Here is a 4,738-nt window from a genome sequence, read left to right as displayed (position 1 = left end):
AATTTGGACCGTACACACTTACCAGGGTGCTCGTACGATGGCCACACAAGAACCAAAGGACAGCCGTCCACTGTGTGGTCCACACGTACCGCTACGTGGACACCCATGCTGCCCCTGACCTGATAAGGTACATGTGTACCACTCCTTTCCCTGTTAAAACCGACACCGTACCTTTCCCCTAGACCCATGCAGGCCACTGATCTACAGCCTTTGCTGGTACACCGTCCTTTCGTCCATGCTTTATGCAGTGCTCGTATCTATACCCCACAGTTATATAAACCCCCCCCCGGGGTGCTCCATGGAGAACATGCATTTCTACGTAGCTTATGCTCTACTGTGCCGCCGTCTGTCCCTGTGTACTTGCTGTAGTACAGCCGCCCCTTGTAGCCACCCTTCTGACACCCCCTCATTTGCCACTTTTTAGATAAGGCAATTTTCCTCTATCCCCCTCTTGCTAGGAGGAGGCAATGTCCTTAACTCTTCTCCCCCCGTGTAAAGAGACTTACAACAGCCCTCAATCTTTCTCCCCTTTAGCAAAACGTTTTGTGTTAAGAACATCTCACAAATCCCCCCCCATTTACGTGGACTTTAGTAAGAGGTTTTTGCCTTAAGAGAGGGTTCATGCGCTGTGGTCTTTTGCTCATACAGTGAGCAAACGATCTCAAAATTGAGATCCGAATATTGCCTCGGGAGAAGCGCACAACGACAAGATTAGAGAAGATGCTCTCGATGCGGCCCCAACCCTCCCTTTACAAGCTCCTCAAGGAAATGGTGGCCAGGTTAGCTTGGTTATCTTTAAAGAAGAGTTTTTTTTTTAATATTAGTGTTAATAAATGTGTATCTTTTTCTTTTAAAATAATGACATAAACTTATATGAAGTTACGAATTGTATGATGCTGTATTCAATAAATTGCATTGAAATTGTTATCTTTAAAGAGTGCAAGTTTTTCCTAGCTTCGACGCTAACTCCGTTCCGTGCTTGTGTAGCCAGGTGGCGTCGTTAATTAGCAAAGCCCGGGAATGGCCCAAGAAGGTATCCCTCATACCATTGGGAGAATAAGGTTCGCCGATTGAGGCCAGAGATTATGATGCTGCTTAGTTCTGAGGGCCCAAGCTAGTGCGGTGAATAAGCCCACCCTAGTGTGTAGACATCCCTCTGAGGGGGAGCGGGAGGATCGAGTAATGGAGCCTGAGAGGGCGACACGGGCTTGAGTCCTTCGCCAGCAACCGACGATGAGGTGTATGGTCCCATAGGGTTTTGCCCAGCATGTAGAGGCTGGAAGGCCGAATTCTAGATCATCGACAATATAAAGGAAAAGAATAAGAGAGCCGGTTTGGCTTGTATGGAATTGATTCATGTATAAACTTTTTTAAAAAAAATCTTGTTTTTGGCATTATTGTATTGTGGAAAAAGACTGTTTTAACAAACCTTGTGAAAAGGGCCTTAATTAAGGAACATATTTATTTATGTCAAACAGTGTGGTAGGATTAATTAGAAAACAAATTGATGCGTGAGTAGGGTGGAAAGTGGGAGGATGGAATGCCCGATGGCACCATCCTACGGACGCGGGTAGACCCGATTAGTCGGGTAGCTTTCCAACAGATTAAGTGAAAGCCCTACACTAGATAAATAGGTTCTTGGGCAACTCTATTCTAGAAGACTAGGCCAGCGGCTGTGCCTTGCATGGATGAGGAAAAAAGCGTTGCCTCTAGAAATCAAGTCTAGTAGTTGCCCAATTTATGATCAATTGCCCTATGGGTGATTTGATTTTTAGAAGATCACACTCCCCCTGCGGGATAGGACTAGGTCTTACCTATGAATCGTATCCTTGAATCTCTACATGGTCAAGGTGTCGATGAATAGGAAATTTTCTCCAAGTTAAGACTTAGTGGACTATCTTAAGTGTTTCCCCTATTTTAGAAAGGGGAAACCTTACACACACATCCATATTTTGATAAAACATCCATAATATGGCATTTAAAAGAACATTTTAATAAACTTGGAAAAACTTCTCTCTCTCTCTCTCTCTCTCTCTCTCTCTCACACACACACACACACACACACACACACATCATCCTTTCACTCTCTCTCTCTCTCTCTCTCTCTCACACACACACACACACACACACACACACACATCATTCTTTCACTCTCTCTCTCTCTCACACATGCTATAACTCTCTCTCTCTCTCTCTCTCTCTCTCTCTCACACACACACACACACACACACGCTATAACTCTCTCTCTCTCTCTCTCTCTCTCTCTCTCTCTCTCTCTCTCTCTCAAATTTAAAAAAACATTTTCTAAAAAATTTTAAATACATTATTCAAAATTCTCTCTCTCTCTCTCTCTCTCTCTCTCTCTCACACACACACACACACACACACACACACATGATACTCTCTCTCTCTCACACACACACACACAAACACACAAACATACACACATGCTATAACACACACACTCTCTCTCTCTCTCTCTCAAATAAAAAAAACATTTTCTGAAAACTTTTAAATACTTTCACTCACTCACTCTCTCTCTCTCTCTCTCTCTCTCTCTCTCTCTCACACACACACACACACGCATGCACATGCACACGCACACGCACATGCACACACACACAATCACAAAAACAAAGCGAAGCAAAGTAGAAAAAAAAATGAAGGAAAGTCGGCTGCTTACTTGGGCGTAGGTAAGCTTCTCTCTCCGCCGGCTGCTTACACAAATGACTGCCTACAAAACCACCCAAAAAACCACTTTGAGAGAGAGAGAGAGAGAGAGAGAGAGAGAGAGAGAGAGAGGCACACAACACCATGCAGAAAAAGAAGCACACCTCAACCACCACAACCACCGCCTGAGAGAGAGAGAGAGAGAGAGAGAGAGAGAGAGAGTGAGAGAGAGAGTGAGTGAGTGAGAGAGAGAAAGAAAGAGAGGCACCAAAGAGAGCCAGGAAACAAACCAGAAGAGATAACGCCAGGAAACAAACCACGCTACCCTGGAGAGAGAGAAATCTGTAACGCACACTGGAGGGAGGGCAGTGGCAATAAGCTGAAGAGTCCACGTCCACGTCTGTAGTCTAGAGAGAGGGCGGCGGCAACAACAAACCTGAAGAGTCCACATCCACCATAAAGCTCGCCTGGAGGGAGGCGGGTAGGAACCTGTGCACTCCACCTCAACATCACAGATACTCAAGCCATAAGGAGGGAGGCGGCAGTTGCATGGGGTCTGACACGCCCAACCATAAACCTCCGAATGGAGGGAGGAGGCGGTTACATGGGGTCATACACAACACACGTGAGGCGGTGGGATGGGGTCAAGTCCAAAAAAACACGACACGTGGTAGTAAGAGACCCACCTGGAGGGAGGCGGATAGGAACCTGTGCACTCCACCTCAACGTTAGAGACGCCCAGGCCATAAGGAGGGAGGCGGCGGTTGCATGGGGTTTGACACACCCAGCCATAAACCTCAACTGGAGGGAGGTAGCGGTTGCATGGGGTCAAACACAACACGTGTGAGGCGGTTGGATGGGGTCAACTCCAAAAAAACGCAACTCGTGGCAGTAAGAACGAAGCCGCTTTATATATATATATATATATATGAGTTCTCTAATCAAGCCACCAAAACATCGTAAGCCATAAAAATGACTTAAATGTGGATAATATACTATCGAGAAAAACAAAATTGACGATAAAAATAGTCATGAAACTAATGCAGGATATGAAATAAACATGTGTGTGCATATGATTTAAGTTTCAACAAAAAATTATGTTTAAGAGAAAAATACCTTTTATGTTTAAGGGAAAAATACCTTTTTAAAGGTATAATGAATTTTCTAAAAGCAGCTTTGAGAGGAATAATTATAATAATTGTCTTCAATCATGGAAAGGTAAATGCTAATGATTTATGGGCTCATCAAATATTTTGTTGATGTTCATGGTACCATCTTACTTTAAAAAAAACCCATCACAACGTTTTAAAGTAGTAATCAAGAAGAATTTTTATTAACAAGACACTCTTAAATACACATCATACTAACTTTTTAAAGTTTCTTTGGTTTTCTCTATCAAAGTATTAAATAAAAGTCACAAAAGTTTTCTCTATCAAAGTCTTAAATAAAAATTGCAAAGATGGCCCCCTCCCCCTACCAAAAAAGTGGCTTTTTAAAAGTATAATGAATTTTCTACAACTGGCTTTGAGATGAATGATTAAAAAGACTGTCTTGAATCAAGGAAAGGTAAATGCAAATGGTTTATGAGCCTATTGAGCATTAGTACAATATTCTCTTTAAAAATATCTATCACATGGTTTTAAAGTAGTAATAAAATGTTTTTTTAATAAACTACTATTGGATACACATCATAGAAGCTTTTTTGAAGTTTCTTTGGAAATGCATGTTTTCTTCTCTTGATATGTGCATGGTATAATATGGAGAAACATATCCTCGTGTGAACCATCGCAAATGGGATTAAATGAGAAACTAATCATAATCCTTGAACTAATCAAAAAATAGATCCATAACTAGCTACTCACTATTAAAGTAGTGAATAGCTACTCACTATTAAAGTAGTGAATAGACCAAAGTATGTGTGTTAAAAATAATATTGTTATAGCAAACCATTGAAATAATAAGTGGAAGAGCAATGATGAACCAAGGAAGCGAAGACTTTCATACATATAGCTAGGAAACTATAAGCTTGGAGAAGCAACAATTATTGTCAAGTACGATTGAGCAAATA

This window comes from Cibotium barometz, chromosome 65 (genome assembly GCF_041138505.1).
Source record: "Cibotium barometz isolate CiBa-2024 chromosome 65, ASM4113850v1, whole genome shotgun sequence".
Lineage (NCBI taxonomy): Eukaryota > Viridiplantae > Streptophyta > Polypodiopsida > Cyatheales > Cibotiaceae > Cibotium > Cibotium barometz.
The sequence above is the reverse complement of the archived record's forward strand: the minus strand, read 5'-3'. Positions refer to the sequence as shown.